This window comes from Mus caroli, chromosome 17, assembly GCF_900094665.2.
Source record: "Mus caroli chromosome 17, CAROLI_EIJ_v1.1, whole genome shotgun sequence".
In the NCBI taxonomy this organism is placed as follows: domain Eukaryota; kingdom Metazoa; phylum Chordata; class Mammalia; order Rodentia; family Muridae; genus Mus; species Mus caroli.
The window spans coordinates 35,211,857-35,230,062 of record NC_034586.1 but is presented as its reverse complement, the minus strand read 5'-3'; the positions used below and the strand labels follow the sequence as shown (position 1 = coordinate 35,230,062).

General features: G+C 36.5%; 1 pseudogene; it reads left to right on the top strand.

Moving 5' to 3' along the window:
* Positions 1–16,134: 16,134 nt before the first annotated feature.
* LOC110312243 lies at positions 16,135–17,870 on the top strand (annotated as a pseudogene).
* Positions 17,871–18,206: the final 336 nt, after the last annotated feature.

Sequence of the window (18,206 nt, the reverse complement as noted above, 5' to 3'; positions counted from 1 at the left end):
CTCTCTCTCTCTCTCTCTCTCTCTCTCACACACACACACACACACACACACCCCTGCATCTAACTCCCAATATGAATAATATATCACAGAAACTTTGAATGTTTACTCAAAACTGATTCCTATGGTATATTTTAACAATTAAATAAAGCCAACACTTTGTTTAAATATTCAGTATATGTCAAAAACTCTACTTGCTCAAGTTTATACAAATTTAAGATAAAGACACCGAGAAAAAAAAAAACAAATAGGATGCTAGTTGTTTCTAAAACTCCTGAACAAAATATTTTTAATTTTAGAGGTTTCCTGGGTAAAATATTGTATGACATTCATGTATACAATAGGTACCAGTATCCAAACATGTTTCTACCTTCCCTGAGACCTCATGGCGTTTGAAACACTTTATTATTTAACTTGTTTTTACATCTTCCACTGAAGTGAAATTATGAAAAGATTCACTTAAATCTTTCATATTTTAGAGAAAAGAAAAACTGTTGCCCACAGGTACATAATCAATCATAAATCTCATAACTTACTTTTATAATTGGCACAAGTGCCATAGAACATAAACCAGGCAGCTAGTAGTAGAATGTATCAACCAAGGTTTTTGAGTATACTACTGTATGCTTGCTAAATGTAGCCTCTAATATTGGAGGCATTGTTTTCAACCAGACCATTCATTTATCACTCTCCCAGGTGTGTTAGCACAGAAAATTTCTTGGGAGAGAGCTCTCAGTGGAAATGTTTCTTATGTACAATTAGCAGTTACTAAACAGAGGTTGGGAGATATCTGCTGCTTTTAGACATGCTTTTTTTTTTTTTTCCCGAGACAGGGTTTCTCTGTATAGCCCTGCTGTCCTGGAACTCACTTTGTAGACCAGGCTGGCCTCGAACTCAGAAACCCACCTACTTCTGTCTCCCAGGTGCTGGGATTAAAGGCGTACAGCACCATGCCCGGCTACCCAGACATGCTTTAAAGTAAACACATCGAAACTCACAAAACACTTTACATAAGTATTACATTGAATGTAATTAAAATAAGTAAATTAAGCAATATATAAGTAAGTGAGTCTTTGGAATTTCTATACGAATTTAAGTACCTTCATTCATTCTTAGAGTAATTCATATAGTTTTGAAACAATTGAAGTTATAATTCAGGCTGTTGCCAAGACTAAGAGAAATGTAAACACCAGACCAGACAGAAATCTTTCATCTACAACTGTATACTGTTTGCAAGATATAGGGCAATGGTGTCATAAAGTTTGTGGGAGTAACCAACGAATGACTGATTTGACTTAAGGGTTACCTCATGAGATGTATTCCATACCCAACACTGCTTGGGTGACTAAGAAACTGAGACAAGATCACCCAGAGATTTTAGATAAATTCAAATAACACTAGTCCCAAAAAAGAAAAAAAAATAGACAACGAGAAAATCATTCCTATGGATATTTTTCTACACTCATAAATGAGTGCCCTGCTCAATCATCATCAGAGAATGTTCTTCCTACAGTAGATGGGACCACATATAGAGACAGACAGGCATTATATACAGAGTGAAAGACCTTGCAACACTAAGCCTTAAATGTGAGGCCTTTATCAATTTGCTCACCTCAGAGCTCAGGGAACACCATGGAAGTTGAGGCAGAAAGAGATCAATGGCTAGAGGAATGGAAGATACCAAGATAACAAGGCCCTGGAAATCAGCACAAGCAAAGCTTTGAGACAGATGCAGTATGGAGAAGCCTCACACAGATCTGCAGTAACCCCCCTTTTTTTTTGAGATTCCTCTGTGTTTGAACAAGTAGGTCCCTGATTATCATGCTTTCTCTTGGGCTATTTTCTTTTTGTTGGTTTGACTTGCTCAAATTCAATGCAAGTTTTTGTTTTAATTTTATTATTCTTTATTTTGGTACATTAAAATCTAAAAGAGTAAATGAATGAATGAATGAATGAATGAATGAATGAATGAAAACCTAATTGTGATCAGACCTACTTAGAAGGTTAGATTTCCTCCATGCAGACATTCCCCTGCACCCACCCTGAGTCTTCTGACACATACCAAACTGCCTTGGATAGACAGCTGTCCCCCAGACCTTCACTGTCCATCCAACTCTCCAATTACCTTCATCAGACCTGCTTATACAGAACCATAGAGGTTATGTTTTTACCCTGCACCCATTCCCCTGTCCCATGCCCATAGTCCTCTGGGGTATGCTTAGTAGTGCAGAGCAGCATCTTATCACCTGGAGCTCCATTGTTCCATCACCTCTTTGCCTGCCTTCTCCACCACAAACTCTTTACAACCTTGTCTTCAGGAGCACACTTAACTGCTGGAAGACTTGTAATGCCCCCTGAGTTCCATTGTTCAGCACAAAGATATCCAACAGAGGCCTGCCTCATCATAATCTTCAAGGTTAGCATTGGCACCCCACCAAACACACACCTGCCACAACTGAAACATCCAAGGACAAGTATATGGCTAAAGACCAGCATAGGAATACAATTCAAAAAAAGCAAGGGCACTATAACACCTTCAGAGCACAGTTATCTTACTACACCAGCACTGGATATCCTAATAACCAAAGCACAAGAAAATAATTATAAACCCATCTATTAAGATGACCGAGGTTTTTAAAGAAGGAAATGAATAAATTGCTTAAAGAAATTTAGGAAAAACAATCAAACAGGCAGAAGCCTTTAGAGAGAATAAACATAAATCCCTGAAATAAATACAGAAAATACAATTAAACATATGAAAGAAATAAATAAAACTCTACAAGACCTGAAAATGAAAATAGAAGCAATAAAGAAAAGACAAACTGAGAGAATCTTCGATAAGAGAACAAGAATAACAGATGCAAGCATCACCAACAGAATACAAGAGACAGAAGATGGAATCTCAGGTGTAGAAGATATAATATAAGAAACTGAACACCAGTCAAAAAATATTAAATAAAAAATTTCTGTCATAAAACATCCAGGAAACCTGGGATATCATGATAAGCATTAACCTAAGAATAATAAAAAATAGAAGATAGGGAGAGTCCCCGCTCCAAGGAACAGAAAAATATATTCAATAAAATCTTAGAAGAAAACTTTTTCAACCTAAATAAGAGGTGCCTATAAACATACAAGAAGTATACAGAAAACCAATTAGATTGGACCAGAAAAGAAAACCACCCATCACATAGTAAACAAAACTCTAAATGTAAAGAACATAGAAAGAATATTAAAAGCTGCAAGGGAAAATGTTCAGTTATCATACAAAGGCAGACCAATTAAAATTACACCCAATGTGTCTCAACAGAGACTATAAAAGGCACAAGGGCCTGGACAGATTTCTTGCAGCCTCAAGAAATGTACACATGCCAACCTAGACTACTAAACCTAGCAAAATTCTAAATAACCATAGAGGGAGGAACTAAGATATTTCAAGACAAAACCAAATTTAAATAAGATCTATCCAGAAATTTCAAAAAAAAAAAATACTAGAATGAAAACTGCATTCCCAAGGAATATAATAATACCATAAAAATCATACGAAATAAATAATTACATACCAGCAAAACAAAAGAATTACATACACAAACACATGGACACACACAAGCACACTAACTCCACCAACTAAAAAATAACAGGAGTTAATAGTCACTCTTTATTAATATCTATCAACATTAATGGACTCAATTACCCAATTAAAAGACTCAGGCTGACAAAACGGATGTGAAAATTGTACCCACCATTCAGTTGCATATAAGAAACACACATCAACAATAAAGATAGAAAAGTCCTCAGAGTAAAAGTTTTTCCAGGATAACTGACTCAAGAAGCAAGCTGCAGCAGCCATTCTAATATATAATAAAATATACTTTCAACCAAAACTAAGGAATAGAGACAGAGAAGGATACTTCATACTCACCAAAGGAAAAATCCACCAAGAGGACATCTCAGTTCTGAACATCTATGCCCCCAAAGCATGGGCAACCACATTTGTAAAGGAAACATTGCTAAAGCTTAAATTGTACACTGAACCCCACACATTAATAGTGGTGGATTTTAGTAGTGCACTCGCATCAATCAACTGGTTATCCGGACAAAAAATAAACAGAGAAATAATAAACCTACCTGATATTTTGAATCAAATGAACTGAGCTGATGTCCACAGGACATTTCATCAAAACACAAATGAACGTACCTTCTCAATACCTCATGAACTTTCACCAAAATTGATCAAAATGTTGGTTAGTAACCAATCATCCACAGATATAAGAAATTTGAAATAATGCCTTCTATCTTATCAGACTACCATGGATTAATGCTGGACTTAACAACAACAGAAACAACAAAAAACCTACACAATCATGGAAACTGAACAACTATTTATTCAGTGATCACTGGGTCACTGAGTAAAGAAATAAGAAAGAAAAAAAAANTTAAATTCTCGATCTTACAGCACAAGCCATTGCTGTTCTATTCAGGAATTTTTCCCCTGTGCCCATATCTTCGAGGCTTGTCCATACTTTCTCCTCTATAAGTTTCATTGTCTCTGATTTTATGTGCATATATATCAGATGATGGCCTAGTCGGCCAACATTGGAAAGAGAGGCCCCTTGGTCTTGCAAACTTTATATGCCTCAGTACGGGGGAACGCCATGGCCAAGAAGTGGGAGTAGGTGGGTAGGGGAGTGGGGGGAGGGTCTGGGGGACTTTTGGGATAGCATTTGAAATGTAAATAAAGAAAATACCTAATTAAAAAATAAAGTTAAAACAAGAAGAAATTAAAGGCTTTTCAGACTTCAGTGAAAATGAAGGCAGAACATACCCAAATTTATGGGAAACAATGAAAGCTGTGCTAAGAAGAAAGTTATAGCAGTAAGTGCCTCCAGAAAGAAATTAGAGAGTTGTCTTAACAACAATTTAAAAGTACATCTGAACACTCTAAGAAAATGTAAACACACAGAAGAGGATAAGATGGCAGGAAATAATCAAAATCTGGGCAGAAATCATACTAAGTTTTAAAAAACAAAACAAAACAAAATGGTAACACTACAAAGAATCAACAAAAGTAAGAGCTGGATTTCTGAGAAATTTAATAAGACAAACAAAGCCTTGAATAAAATAACTGAAAGACAGAATGACAGTATCCAATAAACTAAATCAGAAATGAAATGGGGGATATAACAGCCACTGATGAAATTTAAAAAATCATTAGGTCTTACTTCAAAAGCCTATACTCCAACATTTGGAAAATGTTAACAAAATGGATGATATTTATTAGATATTTTCTTCATTTACATTTCAAATGCTATCCCCAAAGCTCCGTATACCTTCCACCCACCCTGCTCCCCAAGCCACCCAATCGTACTTCCTGGCCCTGACATTCCCTTATACAGGGGCATATGATCTTCACAAGACCAAGGGCCTCTCTTCCCATTGATGGCCGACTAGGCCATCCCTATGCTACATATGCAACTAGAGATACAGTTCTGGGGGGTACTGGTTAGTTCATATTGTGGTTCCTGCTATAAGGTTGCCGACCCCTTTAGGTCCTTAGGTACTTTCTCTAGTTCTTTCATTAGGGGCCCTGTTTTCCATCCAATAGATAACTGTGAGCATCCACTTCTGTATTTGCCAGGCACTGGCATAGCCTTACAAAAGAGAGCTATATCAGGGTCCTATAAGGAAAATCTTTCTGCAATATGCAATAGTTTCTGGGGTTGGTGGTTGTATATGGGATGGAACCCCGGGGGAGGAAGTCTCTAGATGGCCCTTCCTGCCATCTCAGCTCAAAATTTAACCCTATAACTCCTTCCATGGGTTATACCTCCCATATTCTAAGAAGGAGTGAAGTATCCACACTTTGGTCTTCATTCTTCTTGACTGTCATGTGTTTTGCAAATTGTATCTTGGATATTCTAAGTTTCAGGGTTAATATCCACTTATCAGTGAGTGCATATCATATCTGTTCTTTTTGTGATAGGGTTGCCTAAATCAGGATGATATCCTCCAGATCCATTCATTTGCCTAAGAATTTCATGAATTCAATTGTTTTTAATTGCTGAGTAGTACTCCATTATGTAAATGTACCACATTTTCTGTATTCATTCCACTGTACAGGGACATCTGGGTTCATTCCAGCTTCTGGCTATTATAAATAAGACTGAAATGAACATAGTGGAACATGTGTCCTTATTACAAGTTGGAACACCTTCTGGGTATATGCCCAGGAGAGGAATTGCTGGATCTTCCAGCAGTAATATGTCCAATTTTCTGAGGAAATGCCAGACTGATTTCCAGAGTGGTTGTACAACTTTCAATCCCACCAACATTGGAGAAGTGTTCCTCTTTCTCAATATCTTCACCAGCATCTTCTGTCACCTGAATTTTTGATCCTATCCATTCTGACTGGTATGATGTGGAATCTCAGTGTTGTTTTGATTTGCATTTCCCTGATGATTAAGGATGTTGAACATTTTTTCAGGTGCTTCTCAGCCATTCATTCCTCAGTTGGGAATTCTTTGTTTAGTTCTGTACCCCATTTTTAATAGGGTTAGTTGAGTTTCTGGAGTCTGTCTTCATGAGTTATATATATATATATATATATATATATATATTGGATATTAGTCCTCTATCCGATTTAGGATTGGAAAAGATCCTTTCCCAATCTGTTGGTGGCCTTTCTGTCTTATTTTTTTTAATTTTTAATATTTTTATTACATATTTTCCTCAATTACATTTCCAATGCTATCCCAAAAGTCCCCCATAGCGCCCCCCACTTCCCTACCCACCCATTCCCATTCTTTTGGCCCTGGCANTCCCCTATATTGGGGCATATAAAGTTTGCAAGTCCAATGGGCCTCTCTTTCCATTGATGGCCGACTAGGCCATCTTTCGATGCATATGCAGCTAGAGACAAGAGCTCCGGGGTACTGGTTAGTTCATCATGTTGTTCCCCCTATAGGGTTGCAGATCCCTTTAGCTCCTTGGGTACTTTCTCTAGCTTCTCCATTGGGAGCCATGTGATACATCCTTTCTGTCTTATTGACAATGTCTTTTGCCTTACAGAAGCTTTGCAATTTTATAAGGTCCCATTTATCGATTCTCAATCTTACATCACAAGCCATTGGTGTTCTGTTCAGGAATTTTCCCCCTGTGTCTATATCTTCAAGGCTTTTCCTCACTTTCTCCTCTATAAGTTCCAGTATCTCTGATTTTATGTGGTGTTCATAGATCCAGTTAGTCTTGAGCTTTGTACAAGGATATAAGAATATATCAATTATCATTCTTCTACATAATAACCACAAGTTGTGCCAGCACCATTTATTGGAAATGTTGTCTTTTTTTCAATTGGATTGTTTTGGCAATCTTGTCAAAGATCAAGTGACTATAGGTGTGTGGGTTCATTTCTTCAAGCCTATCCCTTTGGTCTAAATGTCTGTTGCTCTATCAGTACCATGTAGTTTTTAATCACAATTTCTCTCTAGTATAGTTTGAGGTCAGGCATGGTGATTCCACCAGAGGTTCTTTAATGGTTGAGAATACTTTTTGCTATCCTAGGTTTTTTGTTATTCCAAATGAGTTTACAAATTGCCCTTCTAAATCGCTGAAGAATTGAGTTGGAATTTTGATGGGGATTGCATTGAATCTGTATATTGGTTTCAGCAAGATGGTCATTTTTACAATATTAATCCTGCTAATACGTTAGCATGGGAGATCTTTCAAAGTTCTAGGATCTTCTTTGATGTCTTTCTTCAGAGACTTGAAGTTTTTATCGTACAGATCTTTCACTTAGAGTAAAACCAAGGTATGTTATATTATTTGGCACGATTGTGAAGGGTGTTGTTTCCCTCATTTCTTCCTCAGCCTGTTTATTCTTTGTGTAGAGAAAGGCCACTGATTTGTTTGAGTTAATTTTATATCCAGAGCTTTAGGAATTCTCTGGTGGAATTTTTAGGATCACTTATATAAACGATTATAACATCTGCAAATAGTGATATTTTGACTTCTTCCTTTCAAATCTGTGTTCCTTGACCTCCTTTTGTTGTCTAATTGTTCTGGCTAGGACTTTGAGTACTATATTGAATAGGTAGGGAGAAAGTGTGCAACCTTGTCTAGTCCCTGATTTAATTGGAATGCTTCCAGCTTCTCTCCATTTAGTTTGATGTTGACTACTGGTTTGTTGTACATTGTTTTTATTATGTTTAGTTAAGGTCCTTGAATTCCTGATCTTTCTAAGACTTTTATCATGATTCAGTGTTGGATTTTGTCAAATGCTTTCTCAGAATCTAACAAGATGATCATGTGGCTTTTGTCTTTGAGTTTGTTTATGTAGTGGATAACATTGATGGATTTTCCGTATATTGAACCTTCCCTGCATACCTGAGCTGAAGCTTACTTGATCATAATAGATGATCATTTTGATGTGTTCTTGGATTCAGTGTGCAAGGATTTTATTGAGTAGTTTTACATCAATATTCATAAGGTAAATTGGTCTGAAGTTCTCTATCTTTGTTGGGTCTTTCTGTGGTTTAGGTATCACAGTAATTGTGGCTTCATAGAATGAAATAGGTTGAGTATCTTCATTTTCTATCTGTGGAATAGTTTGAGGAGAATTGGAATTAGGTCTTCTTTGAAGGTCTGATAGAACTGCACTAAACCCATCTGGCCCTGTGCCCTTTCTTTCTTTCTTTCTTCCTTTCTTTCTATCTTTCTTTCTTTCTCTCTCTCTTTCTTTCTTTCTTTCTATCTTTCTTTCTTTCTTTCTTTCTTTCTTTCTTTCTTTCTTTCTTTTATTGAGGTTATTAATGACTGCTTCTATTTCTTTAGGGGAAATGGGAAAGTTTATGTCATTAATATGATCCTGATTCAACTTTGGTACCTGGTATCTGTCTAGAAATCTATCTATTTCATTGAGGTTTTCGAGTTTTATTGAGTATAGCCTTTTATAGTAGGATCGGATGATGTTTGGATTTCCTCATGTACTCTTGTTATGTGTCCCTTTCCAGTTTTTATTTTATTAATTAAGATATGGTTCCTGTGCCCTCTAGTTAGCCTGGCTAAGTGTTTATCTATCTTGTTGGTTTGGTGGATTCTTTGTATAGTTCTCTTTGTTTCTACTTGGTTGATTTCAGCCCTCAGTTTGATTATTTCCGGCCATCTCTTCCCCTTGAATGAATTTGCTTCCTTTTGTTCTAGAGCTTAGGTGTGCTGTCAAGCTGCTAGTATATGCTCTCTCTAGTTGTTTTTGTAGGCACTCAGAGCTATGAGATTTCCTCTTAGGACTGCTTTCATTGTGCTCATAAGTTTGGGTATGTTGCGGCTTCATTTTCATTAAACTCTAAAATGTCTTTAATTTCTTTCTTTATTTCTTCCTTGTCCAAGGTATCATTGAATGGAGATGTAAATGTTTACATTTCCATGTAAATGTTGGCTTTTTATTATTTATGTTGTTATTGAAGATCATCCTTAGTCTGTGGTGATCTGATAGGATACATGGAATAATTTCAATATTTTTGTATCTGTTGAGACCTGTTTTGTGACCAATTATATGGTCAGTTCTGAAGAAGGTGCCATGAGGTACTGAGAAGAAGGTAGATCCTTTTTCTTTTAGGATAAAATGTTCTGTAGATATCTGTTAAATCCATTTGTTTCATAACTTCTGTTAGTTTCAATTTGTCTCTGTTTAATTTCTGTTTCCAGGATCTGTATATTGATGAGAGTGGGGTGTTGAAGTCTCCCACTATTACTATGTGAGGTGCAATGTGTGCTTTGAGCTTTACTATAGTTTCTTTAATGAATGTGGATGTCCTTGCATTTGGAACATATATATTCAGAACTGAGAGTTCATCTTAGAATATTTTACCTTTGATGAGTATGAAGTGCCCCTCCTTTTCGTTTTTGATAACTTTGTGTTGGAAGTCGATTTTATTCTATATTAGAATGGCGATTCCAGCTTGTTTCTTTGGACCATTTGCTTGAAAAATTGTTTTCCATCCTTTTAATCTGAGGTAGTATCTGTCTTTTTCCCTGAGGTGGATTTCCTGTAAGCATCAAAAAGTTGGGTCATGTTTATGTAGCCACTCTGTTAGTCTATGTCTTTTTATATGGGAACTGAGTCCATTGATATTAAGACATATTAAAGAAAAGTAATTGCTTCTTCCTGATATTTTTGTTGTTAGAGTTGAGTTTCTGTTCTTAAAGCTGTCTTTTTTTTAGGTTGGTTGAAGGATTACTTTCTTGCTTTTCCATCCTTGTGTTGGTGTTTTCCCTTTATTATCCTTTGAAGGGTTGGATTCATTGAAAGATGCTGTGTGAATTTGGTTTTGTCATGGAATACTTTGGTTTCTCCATCTATGGTAATTGAGAGTTTTGCTGGGTATATTAGCCTGGGCTGACATTTGTGTTCTCTTAGGGTCTGTCTGACATCTGTCCAGGATCTTCTGGCTTTCATAGTCTCTGCTGATGTCTGGTGTAATTCTAATAGGTCTGCCTTTATATGTTACTTGACCTTTTTCCCTTACCCCTTTTAATATTTTATCTTTATTTAGTGCATTTGTTGTTCTGATTATCATGTGTCGGGATGAATTTCTTTTCTGGTCCAGTCTATTTTGAGTTCTGTAGACTTCTTTTATGCTCATGGGCATCTCTTTCTTTAGGTTAGGGAAGTTTTCTTCTATAATTCTGTTGAAGATATTTACTGGCCCTTTAATTTGAAAATCTTCATTCTCATCTATACCTATTATTGTTAGGTTTGGTCTTCTTATTGTGTCCTGGATTTCCGGGATATTTTAACTTAGGACCTTTTTGGATTTTGCATTTTCTCTGATTGTTGTGTCCATGCTCTCTACGAAATCTTCTGCAACTGAGATTCTCTCTTCCATCTCTTGTATTCTGTTTTTGATGCTTGCATCTATGGTTCCTGATTTCTTTCCTAGGTTTTCTATCTCCAAAGTTGTCTCCATTTGTGTTTTCTTCATTGTTTCTTCTTCCATTTTTAGATCTTGGATGATTTTGTTTAATTCCATCACCTGTTTGGTTGTGTTTTCCTGTAATTCTTTAAGGGATTTTTGTGTTTCTCCTTTAAGGACTTCTACCTGTTTAGCAATGTTTTCCTGTAATTCTTTAAGGACTTAGATGTGTTTAGAGTGTTCTCTGTATTTCTTTGAGTTATTAATGCCCTTCTTAAAGTCCTCTAACAACATCATGAGGTATGATTTTAAGTCTGAATCTTTCTTTTTGGGTGTTTTTGGGTATCCAGGACTCTCAGTGCTGGGTGTACTGAGACCAATGAGCCTAGTGATCTTGGTTTCTGTTAGTAAGATTCATGTTTGCCTTTCACCATCTGGTAATTTCTGGTATTACATGTTCTAACTGTCTGGTTGGAGCTTGTTCCTCCTGTGATTCTTTAGCCTCTGTAAGCACTTTTGGGAGTCCAACTCTCTCCTGAGTCCCAGTGGTCAGAGCATTCTCAGCAGGCAAGTTCTCCTCTTTCAGGGAAGGTGCACAGAAGTATGTAGCTTCGATCCACTTCCTGAGTTCTCGGGTCAGGCCCCTCCCTGTAGGCCAATTCTCCTCTGGCAAAGAAGGTGCCCAGGGGTCTGGGTCTCAGCTCTACCTCCTGGCTCAGGATGAAGGCCTGTAGCAACCCTGTCCAAAGAGCTCTGTTGCTTCTGTCACCCACATGCTTTCCTGAGTAGACTGGTCTCTGATCCCAAAATCCAGGATGTGCTAGGGCCTGCTGTGTTTGTGCCCAAGATGGCACGAGGCTGACAATGACCAGAATGAACCCCAGCCACTTGTTGGGTGAGTTTCCTTTGTCCCTGTTCCTGCTGGCACAAGACCCTCTGGGTTTTTTGGAACAGATATTGTTTTCCACTCACCAGCTATCTCAAGATCCTGGGAGTGCTAGGATGCCTGCAGAATGGAGAGTCCTCTGAGTATCTTAGGACCCTCTGCTGTGTTTGTGCCCAAGATTGCGTGGGCAATGGATGATTTTCTAGACAGATAACTCTCAACAAAATTAAATCAATATCAGGTAAACTATTTTAAAAACCTTATTATCCCAAAGGAAATAGAAGAGGTAATTTGAAGTCCCCCCCTGAAAAAAAAAATCCAAGGCCAGATGGTTTTAGTGCAGAATTCTTCCATATTAGAGGAACTAATAGCAATACTCGGCAAACACTTCTACAAAGTACAAACAGATGATACACTTCTAAACTCATTCTATGAGGCCACAGTCACCTTGATGCTACCTAAACTCCACAAATACTCAACCAAGAAAGAATTTCAGACCAATTTACCTTTTGAATGTTGATACAAAAACACTCAATAAAAAACTCAGAGACAGAATCCAAGGGCACATCAAAAACATCACTTGTCCTGACCAAGTAGCCTTCATCCCCAGGATGCAGGGATGGTTAAATATATGAAAATCCATCAATGTAATCCACCATGTAAAAAAAAATACTGAAAGAAAAATATCACATTATCATCACATTAGATGCTGAACAAGCTTTAGACCAAACCTAACATCCCTTCATTTTAAAAGTCTTGGAGAGATCAGGGATACAAGTTCTTGCACAAGAAGGGAAGGAAGGATTTGGAGAAGCTAGAGTGATCAAGGACACCACAAGGACATAACCCAGAGAATAGACTGTCTAGGACTCAAGTGGGCTCACAGAGATGAGGGAGCTCTGTATGGACCAAGATCCTCTGTATATATGATAAGGTTGTGTAGTTCAGAGTTCTTATTGGATTCCTATCAGTGGGAGTGGGAGTTTTCTTTGACTTTTTTGCCTGACTTTGGGGAAAAACGGTCTTTTTCTCTTAGTGGCTTGCCTTATCCAGCCTTGATATAAGAATATGTGTCTGGTCCTAATGCAGCTTTGTAATGCCAGATTTTGTTGTTTTCCTTGGAAGGCCTTCTATTTTCTCATAAAGAAATATAATATATCATGAACAATACTGTCACCTTTACAATGTTTACAAAGAAGTAATTGAAAGATGCTTGAAATTTAATGTTAAGTATTCTGACGAAGCTGGAATTAAATGACAATTCTACTAAAAAACACAACTAACCAAAGCAAAAATAAAAACAGACTAACAAAACTAGTTCTTTCCATTAGGTTATGTTACCACACATGTCCATCAACCGCTTATGTAGTTAGCATTCTTAAAACATTTTCTCATCAATTTTTTTGAAATAAAATTGCATTAACTTTTCTTTCTAGTTTAAGAGTACATAGTCTGAGTTTTGAAGACATAAAAACATTCATAGACTTTAAAGTGCTCTGGCACTTTATTACCATGGATTAATTCATCCAAGTAAATTAAAAATGAATTCTGAGTACATAATGTAAGCTTCCAAAAGAAGTAGGCAAGTAACAGCCCTACCATATTTTGATGCCTATGAATCAATGATTAATGTGGTAGAATAGCCCTAAGGGTGCAGTAGTGGCCAGACACCTTGGTGGTAACAAGCAGCTCTCTAATTGGGTTTTAGGCTCACTCAACTAGAAAAAAAAATCACACTTGATACTGGAAACCTAGCTAATTACTCAGTGAGAGAGAAAGGTAATCAAATAAATTCTTTTTTTTTTTAATGTATAAAAATTGTACTTGGAGATTTTTGGTTAGTTGATTCTTTCTCTTTCCCATATTCTCTGAGAAAAGTAAGAGTTTACTTTTTAACTGTATGATTAGCTTGATTCTGGAGAATTAGGAAGCAATGACACTGGAGTTGTAGCTGGTTAATTAATACTGTTCTTCACTATTTTATGAGGAATTAATGACTTGTTGCTTTATCTCAAACACTATCTCAGATGAAAGTAGGCAATCATTACAGATAGAGTAAAGAACAACTGCCATTTCCAAACTAAAACATAGTTAGAAAGCCTTTTAAAACACTCAGTTATTTCTAAAAAGATGGACTCTTAGGAGCTCATTAGTGAGCTTATTAGGTTCAGGGAGTAATAACAATGAGCTCATTTATCTGCGTCCATTGGGAGTCTTTCTTAGTATTAGTAGTATAGAATAGTAGAAATATATTTTATCCACATTCTCAAATAAACTATTTTAAAGTTTCCAATACTGAATTTTAGAACATATTCCAAATAATGGTGATGAGTGAGGTACTGTGGAAAGTAAAAGTGATTCATGAAGTTGTTCTTTAAAGTACCACCCAGAACTACAGTGCATCACTGGACCATCACTCATTAGCTCTCTGCTTTATGCTTGTGCCACAAGATATAAGATCTAAGTTTCTGATCAAGCCCACTTCTGACTGCATGCTGCCATTCTCCCAACCATCGTGGTCATGGACCTCTGAAACAGTAAGTTGCTTTGCTCATGGTGTCTTAACAAACATTAATATTCTAAATACCTCCCAAACGTTATTGAATTTCATGTAAGCATATGTTAATATATAAAAATAAATATTAAAGACAAAATTTACCACAGTGAACACCTTAAGGAAATGAGGAAAACCATAAGGCAAAAGCAAGCATTGCAATTATCTATGTTAATAATTCTGCCCACGGTCATATGTTTACCAAGGCATCCACTGTACTTGATACTTTCTGCTTACATGGTACAATTTGCACACAGTGATTCTAAGAAATTTGGGAAATTATGTTGTAAAGGATCAAAGATGCACTGAGAGATATAAAGTGTTCAATGTCCTAACCTGGAGAGTTGAACCAATTAAAGTATATTTGTGACTTTGTCAAATAAAGTAATAGTTCTTCTACTTATATTTTCCAAAAAATATTGGGAATAGAATGCTTTCAGAGAAATCCATTCCTTCTTCATCAGGTTGAACTAAAATGGAATTCTTTCTAGGGATCTAGAAGTAATGACAGACTGCAATGATAGGTGGTGAAGACAATCTTCATTTTTTTGTGAGCTATAGTTGGAGTTTTTAAAGCTATTTCATTCCTTCAAGATTAACCATTTTTTCATTAGTCAAGGATCTTTTTCCATTAAAAATAATGATTCACAGAGACTTTATTATAACAATTTTAAGTATTATTTTTCCAAATGATGTCTTCACATTTGTAATTTTAAAAGTATAGGAATCAAATAAAAATTTATAATTAATTATTCTTACCTAAAAAATAAAATAAAAAGAACATAATTTTTCTTTGAAATAGAAGGTGAGAAATGACTTTGAATACTTGATGAACATAACTTATTTAAACATTAAATAACCATTACAAGGCACAAAGTCTTTGTATTTCCACTTGCGTGTTTGCATTTTTAATCTCAGCACTTTAAGACCAAAGACAGGAAGATCTTTGAAAGTTTATGGCCGGCTTGCCTACATCACAAGTTCCAGGCAAACTACAACTTCATAGTAAGACTCTGTCTCCAAATAAAATACAGTATGTATAGTTGGTATAACAAACATTTTAGATTGCCCTTGGTTTCCTTTTTAGAACTTGGAGACAGAATCTATTACTGAAGACAACACATTTGGAGATAAGCCTTTTATAAATAGAGCTGAATAAAAACTCAATGAGAAGCTTCTTCCCTGTGTACTATCTCTCACAATATCAGAAGGTGCTATGCCAGCTGCCAGTGAGAGAAACAACCAGCAACTCTATACATTTGAAAGCCTAAATACCACAATGACTGGTTGAACAAGACAAGTCTGATGAAGCAATAGTGGCACTTATATCCTAAGAGTAACCAATAGCTGTGTAAATGAACTTAAATCCTGCTTACTAGGAAGGAATTCATGCCTAGTACTGTAAATATAGCCATTTTATCATAGGACTGGAAGTCACAGACACAAGAGTTGTTTCATTACTTCCATGTTTCCTAAACCAATATAATTTCTAACTGAATTTTTAATACTTATCATTATAAGTACTGTGGCGCTTTGAATAGGAATGCCACCCACAGACTCATATGTTTGAATTCTTAACAATAGGGAGTGGCAATCATAGGAAATGTGACATTGTTGGAGGAAGTTTGTCATTGTGGAGGTAGGCTTTTAGGTCATATATCCTCAAACTATGCACAGTGTGGTACATACTCTCCTCTTACTGCATGTAAATCAAGATGTAGAACTCTTAGCTCCTTCTCCAACATCATGTCTGCCTGAATACTGCCATGTTTTCCACCATGATGATAATGGACAACAAGGCCATGTTTGAATCCCTACAAGCAGTAGAAATTGATAACTTCACCAATGTGGTTCTGGACTTAAAGTCAAGGATAGGAGTTATGGAATCACCCTATGTAATGAAGGAAAGAAACTGAGGTCAGCTCTGTAGCAGGGGTGTTCGTGTATGAATGACCAGAGAGGCCACTGTATGAAGCTGAGAAGGTGAAGCCTGGATTGTTTCAGAGATCCCAAGAGATTTGAGTTGCCAGAACCATGGGATACTTTCTGAAGAAAGTATTGAGAAGCAGCATTTATTTAACCTGGTATATTTAAAAGCATCAACATCAGGACACTCTATAAAGTTTATTTGATTTTTTTTTTGCCCTCTTAACGTATAGGCAAAAATGAGTGATAATGAGAAAATTAATGAAAGTTCTGAAGTATATTTTATTCTTCTTGGTTTTTCTAAATGACCTCATCTATAAGTTGTTTTCTTTGTGGTGATATTGATATTCTACATAACAACACTGACAGGGAATCTTTTCATCATCATCTTGTAACACCTAGATTCCCACCTGCACACTCCTATATAACTCTTCCTCTCAGATTTTTCTGCTCTGGATCTCTGCTATATCACTAACTCTGTCCCCCAGGTGTTTTTCAACCTCTAGGTTGATATTTTTATGCTGGTTACATGATCCAACTTTATTTGGTCCTCACTCTTGGTCCCACAGAGTGTGTTCTGTTGTTGGTGATGTCTTATGACTGCTATGCAGCTGTGTGTAAACCCTTGCATTACTCTGACCTCATGAATCCTCATTTTTGCCACCTGCTAGCTGCAGCATCTGGATATGTGGCTTTATCATCTCAACAGTTTGTTGTAGTAGTGTATATTTAATCTCAGTTGTGGATGTCTGCCCCTTGCTAGATAATTCAGTTCCCAGATAAAACGCACACAACTTTTATATTTATAGTAAGCCTTAATCAGTACTAGAGCTGCTCAGATATCTATCCTCTATGCTATTATGTCTACTTCCCTGCCAATAATCCCAAGTTAACTTGCCACATTTTATTTGGATGACTTGTAATTCCAATTACCAAGCAGTTGTGGCCATGTTTTCATGATGCATTCACCCAATGGCTTTTTCTCCTCTCTGTACCTCTTCTTGGCCCCTGAAACTGTAAAGAGAAACTCTCCCTCCTTTGCCCAGCTAAGCTGTAGGCATTTTTTTTCAACCAGTAATTTTAAATTAAGGAGCAAGGTTATGTACTATTACTTCCTTGTTCCTGGGAACAACTAGATCTTGGTGGCCAGTATTTAGCATTCTGATACATAACAACAGGCCAAACTTCAACACTTCACAAGTCCTTTGCTTTCCAGGAAACCCTGTATGGACATTTCCATGTGAACCACTTCTGTGAAGTGCCAGCATTGTTGTGGTTTTCCTGTCTTTATATTCATGCAAATGATCTGACCCTCATCTACATGAGTGCTGATTTTGTAGTTGTACCACTTATTCTCATTCTGAGCTCCTATGGTGCCATTGCATGGACTCTCCTGAGTAGGTAACCAACTATTCGACTTCAGAAAGCTTTGAGGACCTGTGGAGCCCATTTTACTGTTGTTTTTCTCTTTTTCATTCCAATCATGTGCATTTATCTTCAGCCTTCAACCAAAAAATTTCATGGTTAAGCCAAATTCACTGCCCTCTTCTATACTGTTGTTACACCTAGCCCCAACCCTCTCATCTATACTCCATGAATCAAAGATATGAGAGAAGCCTCTCACTGTGCAGTCGATGATAAGACTTCGGTCCATTATGAAGGACACTTTGATTTGTTGAGATATTCATTGGCAGTAGGTCATAAAACATAAACTAGTTAAACTTTCAGTGTTCTGTTCTTTAAATTGATTAATTCTGAAATAATATCTATATAACTTCTTTAGTTTATTTATTTACTTTTGGTGGACTGTAGTGAAGTCTCAGTGTATATGAATTGGGGAACTCAGAAAAGTGTCCAATGAAGGTTACACAAAGAAGAATTTGTTACAAAAACATTTGAAATTTTAAAATGTAGCTTAAATAAATTAATATGC